Source organism: Candoia aspera, chromosome 2 (assembly GCF_035149785.1).
Source record: "Candoia aspera isolate rCanAsp1 chromosome 2, rCanAsp1.hap2, whole genome shotgun sequence".
In the NCBI taxonomy this organism is placed as follows: Eukaryota; Metazoa; Chordata; class Lepidosauria; order Squamata; family Boidae; genus Candoia; species Candoia aspera.
This window is the reverse complement of record NC_086154.1, coordinates 135397695-135421527: the sequence shown is the minus strand read 5'-3', so window position 1 is coordinate 135421527 and position 23833 is coordinate 135397695. Positions and strand designations below refer to the sequence as shown.

The 23833-nt window shown below is 40.4% G+C and overlaps 1 protein-coding gene across 1 annotated transcript in view; it reads right to left on the bottom strand.

Annotated features, from left to right (window-relative positions):
- The window catches only part of GALNT6 (polypeptide N-acetylgalactosaminyltransferase 6), a 63909-nt gene extending 40291 nt beyond the window's left edge, over positions 1 to 23618 (bottom strand). Inside the window, exon 1 of the mRNA XM_063293767.1 lies at positions 23524 to 23618. The gene's annotated coding sequence lies outside the window, so the exon portion shown is untranslated. The remainder of the gene's footprint in view (positions 1 to 23523) is intronic.
- Between the last annotated feature and the right edge of the window lie 215 nt (positions 23619 to 23833).

Below are 23833 nucleotides of genomic sequence, written 5' to 3'. Positions count from 1 at the left end.
ACACAGAAGAAGAATCACAGCTCCCTTCGGAGAGCAGAAAATATCATTTGTATGTGAGTGGTCACAGTGAGCCTGCCAGGGTACAAGCAGAAAGCAACATCTGTTCTCCTTTCCCTTGGCAGAGAACTTTCCTTATCAAAGCAATGCCAAATCCCTGGCAGTGTCAACGTTTGGTTAAGCTGAAATCACCAACTCCACCTAGTCCAAACAGGATGTCCTTTTCTCAGTTTGACAAGAGGCAAACGACACCCTATTCAGAAGAACAACTTGTTGCCTGGATTTCTAAACTGCATTTGAAAAAAATAATAAGAGATGTACGCAAAGAATGGCTGCTAAGAAAATAAAATTCCAGTTTCTGCTAGAGAAACAGCTATGTACATTTTTCTTCCTCTTTCAAATACAAGCATATACACACTTTCAAGATTTGAATCATTAATTTTATCCTGAGGGTAGAGATGCAACAGGATGATCTTGCTTATGCAGATTTCATAGATGGGAATGATTTATTGGGAACCTTTAATATTTTCCAGTCTTTTTGAATTGTACCAGTTTGTGTTCAAATCTAAATTTCGTCCTAAGAATAAAAACTGAAATAAATCAGAATTAAGTTAATCATGACTATCTTTATATCATAGATGTCCATGGGTATAACTCTAATAAAATTAAATCTAGCATTTACCTATAGTACAATATAAATAACGTAAAACGATTTCAAAAGACATGGACTTTCAGAGAGAAATATTCTGCTAAAACTAGATTTAACAGGTATCCAGAGAAAACTGATATGCATACATAACGCATTTATCAGTTGTGAATATTTGGGGGGCAATATTTCTTAAGAAGAACTTGCTAGATCTCTGGTAGGCAGCTATAACTTTTCAGGCTATCAGATATTACTTCTTACAGATTTAAGTCCAGCAAACCTAATATATTACACACACACACAAACACACACACACACATACATATATATATATAATTTGTTGTTTATTCGTTCAGTCGCTTCCGACTCTTCGTGACTTCATGGACCAGCCCATGCCAGAGCTTCCTGTCGGTCCCCCAAGGTCGAATCCGTCACCTCTAGAATGTCATCCATCCATCTTGCCCCTGGTCAGCCCCTCTTCCTTTTGCCCTCCACTCTCCCTAGCATCAGCATCTTCTCCAGGGTGTCCTGTCTTCTCATTATGTGGCCAAAATATTTCGGTTTTGCCTTTAGCATCATTCCCTCAAGTGAGCAGTCTGGCTTTATTTCCTGGAGGATGGACTGGTTTGATCTTCTTGCAGTCCAAGGCACTCTCAGAATTTTCCTCCAACACCACAGTTCAAAAGAATCTATCTTCCTTCCCCCAGCCTTCCTTATGGCCCAGCTCTCGCAGCCATATGTTAGTACGGTGAACACCATTGCTTTAACTATGTGGACCTTTGTTCTCAGTGTGATGTCTCTGCTCTTAACTATTTTATAGAGATTTGTCTTGCTCTTCTCCCAAAGATTAAATGTCTTCTGATTTCCTGACTGCAGTCAGCATCTGCAGTAATCTTTGTACCTAGAAATACGAAGTCTGTCACTGCCTCTATGTTTTCTCCCTCTATTTGCCAGTTATCAATGAAGCTGGTTGCCATAATCTTGGTTTTTTTGAGGTTTAGCTGCAAGCCAGCTTTTGCATTTTCTTCTTTCACCTTCATCATGAGGCTCCTCAGTTCCTCTTCGCTTTCAGCCATCAAAATGATATCATCTGCATATCTGAGATTGTTAATGTTTCTTCCAGTGATTTTAACTCCAGCCTTGGATTCCTCAAGCCCAGCATGTCGCATGATGTGTTCTGCGTACAAGTTGATTAGGTAGGGTGAGAGTATACAAACCTGCCATACTTCTTTCCCAATCTTAAACCAGTCCGTTGTTCCCTGGTCTGTCCTTACCATTGCTACTTGGTCGTTATACAGATTCCTCAGGAAGCAGACAAGATGACTTGATATCCCCATACTGCTAAGAACTTGCCATAATTTGTTATGGTCCACACAGTCAAAGGCTTTAGAATAGTCAATAAAACAGAAATAGATGTTTTTCTGAAACTCCCTGGCTTTTTCCATTATCCAGCGAATATTGGCAATTTGGTCCCGAATTCCTCTGCCTTTTCTAAACCCAGCTTGTACATCTGGCAATTCTCGCTCCATGAATTGCTGAAGTCTACCTTGCAGGATCTTGAGCATTACCTTACTGGCATGTGAAATGAGTGCCACTGTTCGATAGTTTGAACATTCTTTAGTGTTTCCCTTTTTTGGTATGGGGATATAAGTTGATTTTTTCCAATCGGATGGCCATTCTTGTGTTTTCCAAATTTGCTGGCATATAGCATGCATTACCTTGACAGCATCATCTTGCAAGATTTTGAACAATTCAGCTGGGATGCCGTCATCTCCTGCTGCCTTGTTATTAGCAATGCTTCTCAAGTCCCATTCAACCGCACTCTTCAGGATGTCTGGCTCTAACTCACTGACCACACTGTCAAAGCTATCCCTGATATTGTTATCCTTCCTATACAGGTCTTCTGTATATTCTTGCCACCTTTTCTTGATCTCTTCTTCTTCTTCTGTTAGGTTCTTGCCATCTTTGTTTTTGATCATACCCATTTTTGCCTGGAATTTACCTCTGATGTTTCTAATTTTCTGGAAGAGGTCTCTTGTCCTTCCTAATCTATTGTCTTCTTCCACTTCCGCGCATTGCTTGTTTAAAAATAATTCCTTATCTCTTCTAGCTAACCTCTGGAATTTTGCATTTAATTGGACATATCTCCCCCTATCACTGTTGCTTTTTGCTCTCCTTTCTTGGGCTACTTCTAGTGTCTTAGCAGACAGCCATTTTGCCTTCTTGGTTTTCTTTTTCTTTGGGATGTATTTTGTTGCTGCCTCCTGAACAATGTTGCGAACTTCTGTCCAGAGTTCTTCCAGGACCCTATCTACTAAGTCCAGTCCCTTAAATCTGTTCTTCACCTCTACGGCATATTCCTTAGGAATATTAGTGAGCTCATATCTAGCTGATCTGTGGGTCTTCCCTAATCTCTTTAGTCTGATGCTAAATTGTGCAAGAAGAAGTTCGTGATCTGAACTACAGTCAGCTCCAGGTCTTGTTTTTACTGACTGTATAGACGTCCGCCACCTTTGGCTGCAAAGTATTTAGTCAATCTGATTTCGGTGTTGTCCATCTGGTGAAGTCCATGTATAAAGCTGTCTCTTAGGTTGTTATACACACACACAATTTGATGGTGTACAATATTTTTGCTCAGACATTTGAGGAATTGTGGTTTATATACCTTTAAAATTTGGCAAGTTCTTTTAAAGAATTATCTGACTAGGAACTTTTTAAATGTATGAAACTCAAAGAAGCACTCTCCATTTGGCAGCTTATGCATATATAAACACAATGCGTTGCTACCCAATTCTTGTTTTTTTTGCAGTCAACCCTGTGGCCTGATTTATGGCTATTTTTTTAAAGCAGGAAGAACTACTGTATCCAAGATTTAAGAGCTCACTATATTCATAACTGTACCTAGCTGCTTTCCTCCTTCCCAGATTACAGTGTGGCTAAACTGCAGGATGATTTCAACTTGGATTTTGATGCTTTGCCAGATTTTCCAAAAGATTCATTATGTGAAAACATAACCAACCCTGATTAGACAGTATATGTACCGCAGTCCTCATATGACATGTCTGTTATGTTCAGTGCAAGTTGGGCCAAAACAAATGTAGAATGTTGCTCAGAAAAGTTATTTAATACAATTATTTAAAGTATGCTATAGCAGTTAAGGTGCTGCACTAGTATTGAGGACATCCAAGTTCAAGTCCAACTTTAGTACTGGAAACTCACTGGGTGACTTTGGATCAGTCACACTTTGCCTCACTCCTGCCCTCACAGAGTTCTTCAGATGAAAATGAAGAGAGATCTCTATGTAAGTTGCCTTCAGCTCTTGCAAAAAAGGTGGGATATAAATGCAGCAAACAGAAATGCTAATTATTTGTTCTATGGTCTTGCATAATTAAGGCCATCTAAGAAATGAGAAGATGGAATGCATCTTTAAAGAAGAGAACATCATTTGCAACTTTTAAAAAATAAACTCTTCCTATTAAAAATATATTGCCTGATTAATATAATGAAATAAGTTTTTTTTTAACTGATAAAAAGAGGCAGCCCTAATTTATTACACTGATTTCAAATATTACTACCAAACAAGTAATATAAAGTTATTCTATATACAACTTGGTACCCTCCAATTGTGTTATGACTACAGGTTCCAAATTTGTGGGGGAGGCTTAGGGGGCTGGGAATTCTAAGGGCTATATTACTAACAGATTTAAAGGAACTAGGCCATGAAGGTTAGTCTAATTCATACCAATACTCTAGAACAGGGGTTCCCTACCTGGCCTGTTAGGAACCAGGCCGCACAGCAGGAGGCGAGTGGTGGGGGAGCGAGCGAATTCACAGCCTGAGTATTTACAGCCACTCCCTATTACCGCTTGCATTACTGCCTGAGCTCTGCCTACTGTCAGAGAAAGCAAGCCCATTGAATCATCTGTGCAAAGAAAAAAGAATAAAAGGTCGGGGATAAGAGGAAGCATTTGAATCATCCCGAAACCATCCCCCCCACCCCCAGTACATGGAAAAACTGTCTTCCACGAAACTGGTCCCTGGTGCCAAAAAGGCTGGGAACCGCTGCTCTAGAACAATGTTTTTCAAACATGCTGGCTGGGGAATTCTGGAAGTCCACGCATCTTAAAGTTGCCAAGTTTGAAAAACACTCCTCTAGAAGCATTAGAAAGGCTCATAAAAACAAAACAAAACAAAACAACAAAAGCTTTCACCAATCTTTTTGCTATAAGATCTACTAATGATATTTTAGCTTTGTTTGGGAATCCCCATCAGTCCCAATTTTATTCTGCATATGCAAGGTAAAATGCATTTGATCATGGTTAAAGAGCAATCAGCAACAAGATGCCTACTACAGTAGTTGCTTAACTTCCACCATCTCTGGACCTTTCCTTCATCTTTCCTTTCTGCAGCTGAGAACAATGAAGCACAGAAACAACCTTTGCTTCAGCTTACTAACCAAAAGCCACATCTTGTCACTGCTTAGAAAAACATGTTGTTACTTGTAAAATAAACACTGAACTATAATGTAAGACAGTGGTATTAGTGGCCTTTGTTGGCCAAAGACAGGTTCCAACACATACTCAAACTGTTTACCCAAACAGCTGATGAGAAACTTTTTCTTCTGCAGACTGATGATTGGCAGCATCCGTAACAAACTTTGACGATGCCAAAGTGACAACACGCGCATGAAGTTATCACGTAAATGCTACCCAACGTAAGAACATAAGTGGTGACACTTGCATGACGACAGCATCTTGGACATGTAATCATTTGCCCTTCCTCGCAGATGCTGGTGATCTAAATGAGAAAGGTAGAAACAAAAACCTATTTGCACCACAGACATTGCAGAGAGATGAAGACTATTTTTCAAATATAGGTGACATCTTGGATTCTCATAAGCTGTCAATTTAAAGAGGAGTTGAAAACCAAAATCCACCTGTTTACTTCAATGGGGCCCAGACCCAATGAATCAATAGGTGAAGTGTTCCATCAAAGCCTTACCAGCAGCAGTCAACAGTTATCAAACTTGTTCCACTTATTCCAACTTCTCATTTTTTTTAATGACCTTGGTTTCTCAGTTTATTTCTTTAGGCAAATTTCAGGTATTTTAACTAAATTAAATCTTCATTTATAGGAAACTTTTGACATGACCTACCGTCCTTCCTTTTATGAGAAACCAGAGCCTGAATAGTCTAATTGACATAATAGCTCAATAATACATAGAGGCTTGGACTGAGAACAAAACAGGGGATTATGTGAACTGAAGTTCAATACATCAGGAAAACACTTCATTACAGAAGGCTGGCCCATCTGGTAAACCAAAGCATCCTTCCCCAACCTGGGCAACTTCTAGATACAGGCAGTCCTCACTTACCAACCACTTGTTCAGCAACGGTTCGAAGTTATAATATGGCTGAAAGAGGAGACTTATGACCAGCCCTCAAAGTTGCGCCCATTGAAGGGTCCCCACGGTCACGTGATTGTGATTTGGGCGCTTGGCAACCTGTACACATTTGTGATGGCTGCAGCGACCCAGTCACGTGATCACCATTTGTGACTTTCACAGCCAGCTTCCGACAAGCAAAGCCAGTGGAGAAGCTGGCAGGAAGTTGCAAGCTGTGGTCATTTGATGTTGTGCTTAACAACCCGAGATGATTTGTTTAACAACCACAGCAAGAACTGATGTCATTAAGTAACATTTCACTTAACTGTGCTGGTTAAGTGTTGCCAGTCCCAACTGCAGTTGGTAAGTGTACCTGTACATGGACTTGCGCTCATAGAATTCCCTACACACCATGGCCATTGCTAAGAATTCATGAAGTTAAAATGCACATATCTGGAAGGCAGACAAGTTGGGAAAAGTTGGACTAAGATAACCTTCACACTCCAATTTTCTACACCCCTTGCTAAGTCTAGATTCTTCTGTAGCTCTGTGGCAAATAACAAGAATATTGATTCAGAAAAGATACCAGTTTTACCTGCAAACTAGGTAGTGACTTCAGCAATTCATGGAGCGAGAATTGCCAGATGTACAAGCTGGGTTTAGAAAAGGCAGAGGAACTCGGGACCAAATTGCCAATATCCACTGGATAATGGAAAAAGCCAGGGAGCTTCAGAAAAACATCTATTTCTGTTTTATTGACTATTCTAAAGCCTTTGACTGTGTGGACCATAACAATTATGGCAAGTTCTTAGCGGTATGGGGATACCAAGTCATCTTGTCTGCCTCCTGAAGAATCTGTATAACGACCAAGTACCAACAGTAAGAACAGACCAGGGAACAACGGACTGGTTTAAGATTGGGAAAGGAGTACGGCAGGGTTGTATACTCTCACCCTACCTATTCAACTTGTACGCAGAACACATCATGCGACATGCTGGGCTTGAGGAATCCAAGGCTGGAGTTAAAATCGCTGGAAGAAACATTAACAATCTCAGATATGCAGATGAGACCACTTTGATGGCTGAAAGCGAAGAGGAACTGAGGAGCCTTATGATGAAGGTGAAAGAAGAAAGTGCAAAAGCTGGCTTGCAGCTAAACCTCAAAAAAACCAAGATTATGGCAACCAGCTTCATTGATAACTGGCAAATAGAGGGAGGAAATGTAGAAGCAGTGAAAGACTTTGTATTTCTAGGTGCGAAGATTACTGCAGATGCTGACTGCAGTCAGGAAATCAGAAGACGCTTAATCCTTGGGAAAAGAGCAATGACAAATCTTGATAAAATAGTTAAGAGCAGAGACATCACACTGACAACAAAGGTCCGCATAGTTAAAGCAATGGTGTTCCCCGTAGTAACATATGGCTGCGAGAGCTGGACCATAAGGAAGGGTGAGCAAAGGAAGATAGATGCTTTTGAACTGTGGTGTTGGAGGAAAATTCTGAGAGTGCCTTGGACTGCAAGTTGATCAAACCAGTCCATCCTCCAGGAAATAAAGCCAGACTGCTCACTTGAGGGAATGATATTAAAGGCAAAACTGAAATACTTTGGCCACATAATGAGAAGACAGGACACCCTGGAGAAGGTGCTGATGCTAGGGAGAGCGGAGGGCAAAAGGAAGAGGGGCCGACCAAGGGCAAGGTGGGTGGATGATATTCTAGAGGTGACGGACTCGTCCCTGAGGGAGCTGGGGGTGTTGACGACCGACAGGAAGCTCTGGCGTGGGCTGGTCCATGAAGTCACGAAGAGTCGGAAGCGACTAAACGAATAAACAACAACAACAGGTAGTGAAGTATGTGATGGGGTAATTCCATTCCAGCTGCAGTTAGTCCACAAGAACTGGTAGGATAAACACTAGGACTAGAGAGGATCACAACAGCTCAAAATGGGAGAAAGGAAATACCAGCCCCCAGAGGCTGTCTGGGAGCTAAGCATCAGGCAAGTCAAAACTTATAAGTTCATGTCCTGCCACATAAGACCTCAGCTTAACTCAATGATAAATGATTTATCTTATTCATGGCTTTGCTGTGGATTTAAAATGTCAATTATCATTAAGTTCTTCTGGATTTCAAATGGAACAGAATGAAAACCCTGAGCTGATCCCCTTCTAAGAATATGCATGTTCACACACTGTTTGGATGAATCACCTCTGGATCTCAGACACATTACACAGCTACTTAGATCTGTGTTTTACGAGGAGGATAATACGCCTTATTATTTAGTTGTGTGACTCAGCCTTAACAGCCAGAGCCAGCATCATAGTCAGCATTATCAGGCACCTGCCAGGCCTACCCTTAGAAAAAAGCCCACTGTTTCAACTTTTTTTTTTTTTGCTAACAGAAGACGCAATGGAACTGTGGCTGATTCACCCCTCTGATTTTCAGGCTGTTGGGCCCACAGAGAAAAAAAGTGGGCAATTTGAGGAAGGTGTTGTTAAATGCAGCAAGATAAATCGGCACTGCAAGAGCCTACTCTTATGCCAAATGCTTTGCATACCCTTTGATTTTAAAAAAAACGTTTTCATTATTACTGGTTGCTCCAATATGAAGCACTGTAGGGCTTGGCCTCTCCCCCAACCCTGTTACCCCGTGCCAATTAGTATCTGCATGACATTGCTGGGAGAGGTCATCTGTCAGTCTGAGGTGAGATACCATCAGTATGCTGATGATACTTATTTGCATATCATCACCCAGGTCTGACCCAGTGCCTGAAGGCTGTGAAGGTCTGGATAGGCCAAACAAGCTCAGACTGAATCGCTGCAGTACAGGATAGCTATTTACTGGGGATAGATCTAGCTTTATCCTGGTTCCAGTTTTAGCTTTGGATGGGACAGCGCTCCCTGTTAACGAACAGGTCCATGATTTGGAGTGCTCCAGGGCTCTCAACTTTGAGGACCTTTGCTCAGTTCTGGCCTGTGCACCAATTGTACGCTTTCCTGAACCAAAGGCATTACTGATTTCTTTACAGGCCCAATTCAAAGTACTGGCTCTTAACTTCAAAACTTTACATGACTCAGCTCCAGAACTTACAGAACAGTCTTTCCTGACAAGACTCAACAAGCCCATTTGTTCTTGAAAAGAGGAGCTGCTAAGGGACGCCACCCCAAGGGAGGGCAACTAAACTAAAATGTCCATCATGCCTTCCAAATTCTGCAATAGAGAATGAATCAACAGAGAGATCAGTGCATGACATCCAGTGTTAAATGACTAAATACTGCTGACAAAACAAGGCTGTTAACTAAATAATCACAAGTGATGAAAGAAATCTCTATTACCTGCTAAAACCAACAACAGCTGTGAAAGTTACAATACAGATGCCCCACATATATTTGTTACGACTTTTGAAAGTATTTCTAGCCTGTACATGAATATTAACTTTTTGTTGTCTGCTATTTTACAAAATTGGTTGTTCTCTTTTTATTGAGCTGGCTTTGTAACTTTATTAAATTGGGTCATGAGGCATCTCAAAAGCTATTCAAAACTAAATAGATAATTAAAAGAAACAAAGAACAGGAAGAAGAAAAGACAGAAAGCAAGCAAGACAGACTACAGCTGGGTAGAAGCACTTGGCCTCATTTCTTAGCCTTTGTCAAAGTAAAATCTCTTACAATGTGAAAGCCCAGAATAAGCATCTTTCCCAAAGCCTTTGAATCTCTACCCAAGTTCCAGCAAGTGCATTTATACACGGTAAACCTATTTTCCTGGCTTTTAAGGTCTTTGAGACCATGACCTACTTTTATCTGTATTCAGGATTGGAAGGATAAACAATATGCCAACAATTATCCAACAGTCCTCTGGGTTGATGTTATTAGCATGATATCAATGATTAATTGATCCTCTCTCAAGAGCAGCTTTCCCCAGTCTAGTATCTTCCACGTGGCTGGATTTCTAGTACCAACATCCTTTACATAAATTCTACCTTCACTTTCATTTAAACTTGAGACTGAAGAGAAATTAGGTGACAGGATAGATTCTAGATAGAAGACAGTCATGATGTAATCTTAGAGAGGTTAAAATATAATTGTACTTATAACTGCTTTGAAGAAGATTGGAAGCCACTTCTTTATATCTTTCTTTATACCTTTTTTCTTCTTTCTATTTTTTTTCTTTCTATACTTTTAGCTTTCCCCCCCTTTCTCTTTTTTTGTTCTATTTTAGTTTGTATTAGTTCTTATCATTGTTAAAACTTTCAATAAAAATTATACACATACACACATAAAAGAGTCTGAAGAGAAGTTAGGAGCTGAATTAAACTGGTTACAATATATGCAGACTGAGAATAAATATAAATATAAAATACCAGGCAGCTTTGACTCAAGCCAATGGATCACTTACAGAATTTGAACATATATTTAATATATATTAACATAGCCTAAAAGGGTATTCTTCAAAAAAATATAAATTAATAACAATCAAATTGGATGTATAAAATAAAAGAGAAACAGATGAATGGAAATGAGTATGGAAAAACTTGTTCCAATTTCTCCTCAATAACCTCACAGGGAACTTATTTAAAGACATTGCACTGTTGGTACGCCCAGTTAAAAATTCGTATGCAACAGAAAGAAGTCCAAAAACTTTGGAGGGGTTGCCAGGACAAAGGTAGCATTTTTACATACATGATGGTCATGTCCACAAATTGGTAAATTTTGGGATATTTCCAGAAAATGTGTCAGTTACGAATGAAAGAATAGAGAAAACATCATACTTAAGCCTATTAGAATAATTTTTCTCTTAAGATTATAAACCTGAAAAATAAGGCACAATTGTTATTTTTATTAATGGTCACATTACTTGACATTTTCTATTACCTTAATGGATAAACTAACATATATATTGAAACCAGCTGAAGAATTTTTTTTCCCTGTATGGCATGATTTATAAAGTATTCTAATAATGAGAACAGTAAAAAACCAACTTTATCACATTATGAGACCATAGAAAATGTAAGTGTTGTGAACTGAATATAAATAGTATATTAATATTAGTAATGCCCTTGCTTTGTAAGATGATAAAATGTACTGGTTTGAATTGGTGAAATGTTATATTTGAACAGCTGTCAACATAAAATAAATATTAACATCTCAAATCCCATATCCTCAAACTTCGGCCATTCTGACTGTGGATTCAGGGAATTGCAAGTCCAGTATATCTGACACCAAACTGGACGACTGGAAAGTGTAAAAGGTTCCCCAAGGCTCTGTATTACCTGGTTAAGAATGTGTGTTTGCTCATCTGGCACTGTCTGGATGTGTTTTGCTTTGAATTTCATCTTCCTCAGATGAGGAACGTTAGATGATACTGTGCATGCCCTTCACCACCACTCAGACCAACCCCACTTCCTAGTAGGTTGAATATCCAAGACCTCTTAGCTTGCAGCATGTATTTTCTAATGCAGAATGATTCTGCTGGAGAATCTCTCCCCTCTAACTGGTTCAATTCTTCTATGTGTTGCAGATGTGATTGCTTGTCCTCCATATCCAGCTGAGATGCTTCCCATCTTCTGAGCCGTATACCTGGGAAAAGTCTGTTCTCAGACATGCCTGAAGTAAATATCTGGCAAGAAACAAGGGCGTGCAGGCACACAGCACCTTCAAAACACAAATATCACCAACACGATAATTTGAGTGAGAACTCTTGGAGCTGTATGAGGTTTGACCTGAATGCTTGCCAAGAAAGTTTATCAGTTCATGACTATGAAAATATTCTCAGGTAATTTATCCATTCTGCCTAGGACCATGGCAGGGTTTCAAAGATGGTACCATCCATGCAGCATTTGAGGGTACAAGTTCAGGGCTTATGCAGTAAGAATAATCTCCAAGAAGAATAGCGTGAATCACAAGCATCACCTTGATGCAAATTGGATTAGTAACCCAGTCATGATGGAACACAAGAAGATTTATATATCAAGAAAAGCAAGTAATAGTTACATTGGAGTCAGGCTCTACTTTGGGTGACATACAAGGACACAACCATGCACTTTTCTTGGCAACAATACGGAAGTGGTTTGGCATTGCCTTCTTCTGGGATACTCTTCCAACTTCCCAGTCCAGCTTGCAGCACTGGTCTTCTCAGATGGTTCCTCATTCAAGTATTCACATTTGATTTTACACACATGCATGCTTACATGAAATTCAAAACAACGGTTAACGAAATAGTTTGAAAAATACCGCACAAGAAGAAGGCTCAGTAATCCCTTAATTAAAACAGCTGGAAGAGACCCCAAGATGTACTCTTATTAGCTACAGTACTCTGAAGAGCCTTGTGCAGTAATTATCCTTCTGTCCCCTATAACGCACCAAGCTAAAAAGAATGATACGAAATAGGGAAATTTCACAGAAAGGAAAATCATACATCCACATCACATTCTTCCCAAACATGAAGGTAAAGGTTTTATTTAGCTTAGAGGGGAAATATAATCATCAGAAAAGCCCACCCTGCTGTACTTCACTCAATACTTTTTAATTCTTACTCTACAAAACAACTACAGCGTCCCCAGATACACACTTTCCTTCCAAGACTGGAACATTAGTGCTTTTGTGATGGCCTTTCATGCCATAGTTTTGAAATAAGTTGTTACAGTCCACTTAGATTTTTTTTTTTTGAGAAATCAAGAAACAGCTGCTATTTCTTGACTGCAAGCAGTATAGATGCCTTCATTGCAGAGGTGCCAACATTTTAGGGCATCTGAGTTCTGAAAGAACCTAACTAGAAATCTATACTTTCTTATAAGAAAAGGAAAACAAAATCAGGTAAGTTATCTTCTATACTAGTGGTAGTAGTAGTGCTTAGAAGTGTCTAATCTCTTGTTTTCCCAACCCGGTAACACTTATACCAGCTTCCTCAATGTTGTACTCTCTTGATCATGGCCATGTTGCTGGGGATGACACAAGCTGTACTCTAGCACATCTAAAAGGTATCAGGTGGGAAAAAGAAGGTGTACAGTATTTGGTATGTCTCTTGTGATAATCTTATTCATTACATGCTTCCTTCAAAGAGTTTATGTTTCACATAAGAAACATGCAAAATCTTCTTTACCTCGTTTTTTTATTGGTAAAATGAGCCAATCTCAGTCTAAAGTTGTAAATGTGGATGGACTTTATTAGTGCTAGTAGAATTACTTGGTGGTCCCTAGCTAATGTCTTCTGGGAAGTCTATTAATTTTTCATGTAATATTTTAACATGATTTTGGCTTGGCACACTGTATAAACACAAACATACATTTGTTTAATTCATCTATTTGGCTTTATATCTGGGCTACAAACAAACAGGGTAAGCACTAGATGGCAACAAAAGAGGTACAGGAAAACTCCCAACTTTTTGTTGCTACTTAGTGGCCTGGATTTTTTCAGCCTGGATCTGATATGCCTACTTTATATATTGTTAATTATTTAAGTCATTTGGAGAAAAAAAAAACCCCAAAAACATTAAAGGTGAATTAAAGGGACCAACAATTAGAGATGTACTTTAAAGCCTTTCTAAAAGTGAAAAAAGAGATTAAGCCATCCAACTCAACAGGTTGGATCAGCTCCAAACAACCTGCCCCAGTTTGGTGCCTTTCAACTATGCTGGGCTTCCATAAAATCCATGCAAGCTGAGTATTATGGGAATTGGTCCCACGCATCTGGAGGGTTGCTGACAGAGGAAGGCTGCTTCACCATGTATAATGTAAAAGATAAATTGATGTGGAAAAGTTCTCTTCAGGGCAGGATGTTATATACTGGCTGACAAGGGCTCACACCTTCTAAATCAGCCTTTCTCAATCTTTTGACCCTGGAGGGACCCTTGAAATATTTTTCAGGCCTCGGGGAACCCCTGCACATTCAGGCTCAAATATAGGCCAGAAGTTACAAAATTATTATATTCGCTTCATGGGTAGGCCTGTATATATGCATTAACAGTGTTCTTAAACTAAAAATAAAAAATGAAACTTACCTCTTTAATGTGAAGTTGTCAGAATTTGAAATAACTTTTTAAATAAATCGTGATCTCCCAGGGAACCCCTAGCGACCTCTCAAGAAACCCTAGGGTTCCACAGAACCCTGGCTGAAAAACCCTGTTCTAAATCCTGAGATTATCTTTTTAACCAGCAGCTCTCTAGCAATACATTCCGCATGTGAGCACATACTGCAACTGAGGCTGAAACCAGCATTCAGCTTCCACATTGCTGTTCTATTTTGATACAAACTACTTTCACTTCCAAGAACTTAAGCAATAAAAACCTAAAGTTTGGGCATTTGTTAACATAGGTTAAATACCTCTTGCAAAATAGTCTGTGAATTGCCCCTGATTTCACCTGGAAAAGGTCAATTTGCTCCCACACTAGAAAAGGAGCTGGGGGAGGGAGAGAAGAGCAGGTTCTTCCACATAATTTTACCCAGTTTTGCTGTCGTTTTGCCTATGGCAAGAATTATTATGACCAGGAGGAAATATGCAATAGAAATTACTTTGTAGGGCTATGCAGCTAAGTTATTGTTGTTTTCATCAATTCTTTTTAGCAAGCAATGTTAGTATAATAAAATAAAAAATATAATAAAAAAGACAAGCAACGAAGTTTGAGTTTTTAGATAGTTTAGGGCAAGGGTGCTCTTTGAGTGGGTTGTATATCCCATACAATTCTCAGCAAGCATGCAGCTGGGGATTGTGGGAGTTGTGATCCAGTACACCTGGAAGGTATCTGTTTGAGGAGTCCTGCCTTAGAGCATTATGACTGTGCTAAGTGTTTCTCTCATGATTCTCCAGAGTCACTTGTTGAGATGGGCGGCTACAGAAATCAAATAAATAAATAAATATTAGACACAAATTTGGTTCAAACATTATACTAAGCCATGGTTTGTTGAACAACTCAGAACTGTGTTAAAGAAACTAGGATTTACAATGCATTATAAGGCTACTTAAAACCAAACAAACCAAATGATGACTAGGCAGTCTGTTATGAAAGAGATGAAAATGACGAGCTCAGGTATTGAAGATTTCCCAGTTTTCCCTGGTATTCCCCATTTGACCCTCTTGTGGCATTACCAGTCCTCAGCAAAGAGGGAAGCGAGCCAACAAACTGTATTGTGTCAGCTGACGCCATATATAAGAGGCCATGATCTTTAGGCAGCTAACAGCACTGAAATTAACACTTAATTTTGATGGGCTTAAACTTAATCCCCATCTTCTCATCATCAAGGGAAATGGCCTGAGGATTTATAACTCCAAATGTATACTAAGACAGTCAGATTGAACTTAACTGGGCTTTTTCTTAAAGAAGCACAGGCTGGTAGAGAAGTGTGTTTTTTGGGGGGAATAAGTTGCAACCACCCTGTGGACACTCCTGCCAACTGATATGATGACTGCATGTTACTTCAAGATGGTGATGAGACAGCCTCATTGACTGCACCCAAGAGAAGAGGTACCTTTGTGGAAGGAGAGCAAATCATGTGAAAAACATAACTTCATTCTCCTTGGGAGCTGACATTCGTTCTCTTCAGCATTTAGAAACACTGTAAAGATGTATCTCTTCTGCCAGGGTTTTACTTATTAGATGATTTTAGTATCTCTTTTACTGGCCATTAAAAAAACTTTAAAAAAATAAACAGTTGTTCTTAAATTTTGTTATCCACCTGGAGTGCTTGCCAGAGTAGAAAAGTGGGGTAGAAACTTGTGGGCCACAACCTAACATCTGCTGCTTGAAGTGGCCAGTTGGTTTTTGTTGTTTATTCGTTTAGTCGCTTCCGACTCTTCGTGACTTCATGGACCAGCCCACGCCAGAGCTTCCTGTCGGTCGTCAACATCCCCAGCTCCCCCAGGGACGAGTCCGTCACCTCTAGAATATCATCCATCCATCTTGCCCTTGGTCGGCCCCTCTTCCTTTTGCCTTCCACTCTCCCTAGCATCAGCATCTTCTCCAGGGTGTCCTGTCTTCTCATTATGTGGCCAAAGTATTTCAGTTTTGCCTTTAATATCATTCCCTCAAGTGAGCAGTCTGGCTTTATTTCCTGGAGGATGGACTGGTTTGATCTTCTTGCAGTCCAAGGCACTCTCAGAATTTTCCTCCAACACCACAGTTCAAAAGCATCAATCTTCCTTCGCTCAGCCTTCCTTATGGTCCAGCTCTCGCAGCCATATGTTACTACGGGGAACACCATTGCTTTAACTATGCGGGCCTTTGTTGTCAGTGTGATGTCTCTGCTCTTAACTATTTTATCGAGATTTGTCATTGCTCTTCTCCCAAGGATTAAGCGTCTTCTGATTTCCTGACTGCAGTCAGCATCTGCAGTAATCTTTGCACCTAGGAATACAAAGTCTTTCACTGCTTCTACATTTTCTCCCTCTATTTGCCAGTTATCAATCAAGCTGGTTGCCATAATCTTGGTTTTTTTGAGGTTTAGCTGCAAGCCAGCTTTTGCACTTTCTTCTTTCACCTTCATCATAAGGCTCCTCAGTTCCTCTTCACTTTCAGCCATCAAAGTGGTATCATCTGCATATCTGAGATTGTTAATGTTTCTTCCAGAGATTTTAACTCCAGCCTTGGATTCCTCAAGACCAGCTTGTCGCATGATGTGTTCTGCATACAAGTTGAATAGGTAGGGTGAGAGTATACAGCCCTGCCGTACTCCTTTCCCAATCTTAAACCAGTCCGTTGTTCCGTGGTCTGTTCTTACTGTTGCTACTTGGTCGTTATACAGATTCTTCAGGAGGCATACAAGATGACTTGGTATCCCCATACCACTAAGAACTTGCCACAATTTGTTATGGTCCACACAGTCAAAGGCTTTAGAATAGTCAATAAAACAGAAATAGATGTTTTTCTGAAACTCCCTGGCTTTTTCCATTATCCAGCGGATATTGGCAATTTGGTCTCTAGTTCCTCTGCCTTTTCTAAACCCAGCCTGTACATCTGGCAATTCTCGCTCCATGAACTGCTGAAGTCTACCTTGCAGGATCTTGAGCATTACCTTACTGGCATGTGAAATGAGTGCCACTGTTCGATAGTTTGAACATTCTTTAGTGTTTCCCTTTTTTGGTATGGGGATATAAGTTGATTTTTTCCAATCTGATGGCCATTCTTGTGTTTTCCAAATTTGCTGGCATATAGCATGCATTACCTTGACAGCATCATCTTGCAAGATTTTGAACAGTTCAGCTGGGATGCCGTCTTCTCCTGCTGCCTTGTTATTAGCAATGCTTCTTAAGGCCCACTCAACCTCACTCTTCAGGATGTCTGGCTCTAGCTCACTGACCACACCGTCAAAGCTATCCCCGATATTGTTATCCTTCCTATACAGGTCTTCTGTATATTCTTGCCACCTTTTCTTGATCTCTTCTTCTTCTGTTAGGTCCTTGCCATCTTTGTTTTTGATCATACCCATTTTTGCCTGGAATTTACCTCCAATGTTTCTAATTTTCTGGAAGAGGTCTCTTGTCCTTCCTATTCTATTGTCTTCTTCCACTTCCACGCATTGCTTGTTTAAAAATAATTCCTTATCTCTTCTGGCTAACCTCTGGAATTTTGCATTTAATTGGGCATATCTCCCCCTATCGCTGTTGCCTTTTGCTTTCCTTCTTTCTTGGGCTACTTCTAGTGTCTCAGCAGACAGCCATTTTGCCTTCTTGGTTTTCTCTTTCTTTGGGATGTATTTTGTTGCCGCCTCCTGAACAATGCTGCCAACTTCTGTCCAAAGTTCTTCCGGGACCCTATCTACTAAGTCCAGTCCCTTAAATCTATTCTTCACCTCCACTGCATATTCCTGAGGAATATTCGTGAGCTCATATCTAGCTGATCTGTGGGTCTTCCCTAATCTCTTTAGTCTGATCCTAAATTGTGCAAGAAGAAGTTCATGGTCTGAACTACAGTCAGCTCCAGGCCTAGTTTTTACCGACTGTACAGATGTCCGCCACCTTTGGCTGCAAAGGATGTAATCAATCTGATGGCCAGTTGGTAGTGTGTAGTAATCAAGTAGATCAGCAGGTAGCAGCAGTGAGCTGGTCCTGACTCAGACCTAACTACTACATGGATGGGAGACCATCAGAAAATCCAGGACGTAGGACTTGGAGGTCATGAATTAAGATTCGGGTGGCATGCCTACTTGGGGTACGACAAAGTTAAAGTTAATAAGGATTTTAAAAACCATTATATCAGGAATGCCATATTGCGGATCTGGAATAAACACAAGGCAAGATTGTCTCCTAATGTACCTTTGTGGTTATCACCTCAGGAAGCATTCATTAGAAGAGAAAATGTGGGAGAAATAAAGCGGTTAAAGTACAAAGATTTGTTAGATTTTGAGGAGAGTGAACCAAAACTTTAAAACAAGAGAAACGTTAGAGTTGGAAGGATTTACATGTCATTGGTTTACCTATATACAATTGTTAGAACGTTTCAAGTTGGATAAAAAATATTATAGATTTGTCAGTGAAACGACTTATTTTGAGATTCAACTTTGTACGAATGATGAACATGTTATTACTAAGATGTATAAGATGTTGTTACAGATGAATTTGGAAGATGAACAAGTCAAGGAATGTATGATTAAATGGGCTAAAAACTTTGGATACAATATTATGTTGGAGCAATGGGAAAATATGTAGACTAAAGGTTTGAAATTTACATTGAATTATAACTTAAAGGAATTTTTTTAATAAAATAATGTATCTTTGGTAACTAACTCCTGACAAGTTGTCAAAAATGTTTAATGGTATAATGAATGTTTGTTGGAAATGTTTGCAGAGTGAAGGAACTTTGTATCATCTTTGGTGGCCCTGTGAAAAGGTTAAAAAAAATTGGGATCAGATACGTATTACTATTCAAAAGATTCTTAAAGTGAATATACAAAAAAACCTGAAATGTTCTTATTGGGTTTGATGGAAAAAGAATTGGAGAAACAAGATGGATCTTTGCTTTTATGTATGATCACTGCTGCGAAATTATTATATGCACAACAATGGAAAGGTCCACAAATACCTACAGTGGAAGAATGAATTCTTAAATTAATGGACTTGGCTCAAATGGCGAAGTTAACAGCTTTAATAAGAGAGAATACTGTTTCTAGACTTGTCTCTTTATGGCAACCTCTTTTAGATCACTTGCTTGTGCCCGAAAAAAATGAAGCTTTGATTGTGCATTTTGATGATTAGATGGTTTGTTTTGATAGGAATAATGTTAATATGATTAATGGTAAGAGATTATCTTTTTTAATTGTACTTATATCTGTATTGGAAGCAGTCAGAAGCCACCTTCTGTTTCTATTTTCTATCTATTTTCACTTTTATGGTTTTTGTTTTTTCTTTTAGTTCTATCTTTACTGTACTCTGTTTTTGTATTTTTAACTATACTTGGAGATATAATATAACAACATTCTTATAAAAAAAAAATCCAGGATGTAGGCTAGATCAGCAACTTGGAAATAACCCCACAGAAGGCCATACTCTCATTCCCATATTGCTGCCATGAAAACTATATGGACAAGCAGAAGTAGACATCAGAGACTGAGGTTCTTTACCTTTTAACAGTTGGGCCTTACTCACCATATTTATCTAAGCCCTGAATTTAAGCCCACCTCTTTGCTGCAAGAAGGACAGAAAAAAAGATCCATCTCCATTATATTCTCAGCTAATCTAAGATGACTTACATTTTAAAGGCAGGTTATTTGGTAAAACCCTGTCTTTCTTTGATAGAAATAACGCACTATAACTTTCCCTGAGATGTAGGCTGTTGGGACTATATCCTTTGGGCAGAGGAAGAAAAGGGAGGACAACATCTAAGGCTATTTTGCTGCCCAGCCCAACTCCTTCAAACACATTCAGGCTCCATAGTGATGTCGGTGCACTCCTGGTTACGGAGTACACACAGACATGTAATGCATATTTTACACTCACAAAAAAAAAGGGGGGGCGGATAAGAAAGTATGACTTTTCCCCACAAAATGCCTTGGTGGCCTTGGCAGTTGGTGGACTATAACTATGTCAATAAATACATTTTAGGTTCTTAACAAATGGCTACATCAGGTAAATTCATACAATATCTTGCTTCAAATTTTACAGGCTTAGTCACTGCTAAAGGAAGTTAGCTTGGGTGCAGCTTGGCCCTGATCTAGAACATGGTGAGACATTTGTAGGTCCCAACTCATTTGCTTAGAACTTTTGCAACTAGTAAAAAAAGCACATCTATAAAAACTATTAACAGGACAATGCCATGCAAATCTGCTCAGAAACAAGTACCCAAAACAGGTAGCTCACTGGCTTGTTATAAGAGCCCACTCCGTTTTGCATAAATCAGTAACAGAGTATGGAATCATTTTTAAAAAAAAAATCTAAGCTATGTAGGCAACAGTTGATGTGCAAGAAATAATATGCAGATGCCAAAGCAGCTGGAGAGCTCAACCAAGAAATTAGAAGGAACCAAAACTTGAGTCTGTTTATCTTTGTTACATATTTTGGTAAAAGACATAAAACATACTAGCAAAAACAGATAAAGGAAAAAGGGGAAGCTATGTGGGCCCATATAAAACAAAACCCCACAATACAGAAGTCATTCTTAGGGCTCCATTTTCACTCTTTAACATTATTTACACATTTAACTTTTAAGAGGGAGGAGTCTCCATTCCTGTGATGCTTCTCTCTCCTACCATCACTATGTGGATTTCCTGCTAACTGAGAGGTTCTCAAAGTGGGGCCACTGGTGATCCACCGCAACAGCCCCAATTCACCAGCCAAGCTGACCTTCAGTGTCAGTGGGAAGCCCCCTGGCAGTCAGCTTAACTCAAGTCCCCTTGCCACCTCAGCCCCTGCCTCAGGCCCTAACTAAAGCTTAATTTTGGATTACATCCTTGGTAAGACACTTATTTTTAAAAAACCCTTTAAAATGGCGGTGGGAAGGCATATATACAGATGCGACTGTTACCAGCATTTTATTCCCCAACCAAATGTTAACTCCCATACTCTTAGACACAAACCCATAGAGAGGGTTTATGTTTAATTGTGTGGTGCCCATAGTGTCCCACAAGTGCAGAAATCCTGGGGAACGCTGTGTAATTGCTTCAGATGAAGCTGCTGAACAAAGGCAAAGGTTGTTTCCTTGTCCATGGCAATTCTGTTCCTTTTGCTTTACTTAATTTACTGTTGGACATCCAGTTGGTTCACTCTCATTTTATGTAAGCAGCCTCGAGAAAGCAAGACTTCTCTCAATGTTTCTGCTCAAACATCCCCTCCCAAGAGCAAGATTTACGCCTTAAATGCTATTTTTACTTTGTGTGTCCCTAACTATTTTTCCTGCTGATAAACGTTTCCAATGCTAAGTCATAGCTCAGGCTCAGCCTAACTTCGTTAACTCACTGGCTCCCCCTAGCTACCTGTAATGTTATGTAAGCTGAGCATAGGAATGTCTCCTCTGAGGGAACTTTCCTCTGCTTGAGGGATGGGGGAGTGCATGACACACTATTTCTATCCCCATCATGACTGGAGACTTAAAGGCTGATCAAACAACAATTCCACCCAATCCTGTGATTCATCTAATAAAAATCAAGATATAGCTGCATGATATCCCATAGCATATAGTCTCCTCCAGAAACTTAAAGTCCACAAATTATGTCCCGCCTCAACTATTAACTAGTGGCTTTCAGCAGGTTATTCTTTCTCACCTCCTTTCTACAGGGGTAGTGATAATTACTGACTTTCCTTACACTTCATGGTTTTTCTAAAATAAGAATTATCATAATAATATAGGGCTTCCTCCTCAAAAACTATCACCAGAGTTAAAAGAATTAAAGCTCTTATCTAAACATAATTTTCCAGAGCTTCTGTTTTGTTTTGTTTTGTTTTATTATGCTACTGGGAAGTCACAGCTAGCTGCTAAAAGCCTAGAGTTCGTTGTTTCTAGATTAAAGAATTACATGATTTTCAACCATTACTGACACTCACAGTCCAGTAACTGCTTTTTGAGTTCTGGAGGACTTTTGAGCTTGCAACACATTATTTAGATGCATGTGCAATAGATATTAATGAGGGACTGAACAGACACTGACTGTGTCGCAAGGCAAATAACACAGTGCTAAAAGTGATACCTATAGTATAAAGGTAGAGACCACCAGTTAACCTGGGCTTGATTACAGGCAACTACATAGCATATAGTTTTCTTCACAATAATGAACTGGTTTGCCAATGCCTTCTTCCAGAATGGCTTTCAATAACCCAGACTCAACTACAGACCTAGGATTTCCTGGTTGCCCCTCATCCAAGTATAATCAAGAACCAACCCTGCTGAGCATTTTCTAAATTGGCACAAGTCATACATATACACCTTTAATGCTTTCTATTTCAGCTCAAGCATTCTTTGCACAAGCTTGTATTGTTTAAAAGCCTGCCACCCAAAGGTAGTGGTGAGGTCTCAGTGTGGTAGTGTTGTCATGGCAGGGTTAGAGTCAGGGACAGACAACCAGGGTCCTACCCACCCAAATGAGCTGAGCAACCAAGCACAGCACTCCTGCCTTACCACCCTTTAAAGCATCTTCTTGCCCTAGATAAGGCTCTCACAGTTAACCCTACTTATCTGCACTGTTCCATAACTACCTCTCCAGCCTCTCCTCTGATGGGCTGGGACCTGCAAATGGATAGTTTCAGTAGCACCATTTTCCTTTCTGTTCAAGATGTGAGTTATTTTCAGGCAGTAATTAGGAATTACAATTCCTAAAAAAGAAAATCCAGGGTAGGCATACTGGGATTTACAATCCCAATATATATGGAAAGTACCAGGTTCCGAAAAGTTGTCTTAAGAGAACAAAATGGCAGTGAAAGAAGACTGAAATAGGAAGTAATAGAGGAAACGGAAAAATTAAGTGCCACCGTTCTAGGTTGGGGCTAAGTTATAACAGACACCAAAAGCGATTTACCTTTCTTCTCAACTGTAAGCCAGCAGGACTCCCCCTCAACAGACCAACAAACTAAATAAAGTCGCTTCTCCCGCTACTTCAGCCTGATCCCCCGGTGGCAGACTAGAATTAAACCCAGGATTCCGGGAGGTTGGAAACGAAAGAAAACCGAAGAAAAGGGTGACAATGCAGTTATCCAGGGCGGGCTTGAGACCTCTCTTTCCAGCTAAACCCCACCTGTACGAACGCCCCAACGCCGGAGCGCCTCGTCCTCGCTCGCAGCTACACTCCGTCCCCCGCCGCCCGCATCCAGGGCGCGAGATAACAGCGGCTCCTTCCAAGAACGGAAAGCAGCTAAACGTGCAGCGTTCACGCGCCGTCCAGACCAGAGCAAGGCCCGCCGCCGCCGCGCATTTGCCCCCAAGCCTAACGAGACTCGCAAAGGTCACGCCACGGCCAGACCCCGAGAAACACAAAGAAGAGCGCGGAGAGACTCACCCAAAAGGAGCGAGTTCACGCGCACAGCTCCTAGCAGGGGATGGAACCGGCGAGGTCGGGGAAGGGAGGGGCAGCCGCCCGCCTGACTTCTCACCTGCAGCGGACCTCAGGCGAGGCAGTGGGGAACTTCGCCGCCCTCGGCACAGGTGTAGCAAGCCCTGCTGCTGCTGGGTCCTAGCGCCGGGGCGCCACCAACGAGGAGCCTAATGCTGCTTTACCTTGACGCGGGACTCCTCAGCATCTGTTTTGCGAGGTTGAACGTTCAAGAAATAAACAGAAGGATTAGGCGTTGGGGCGGCGTGGGGCAGAGAGAGAGAAGGCTGGGATGGTGAGCGGTCTTGCTTTAAAACCAAACCCTGTAGATTTGCTCGCGTGCTTTATTTTTCTGTGGCCAAAGGAAGTGA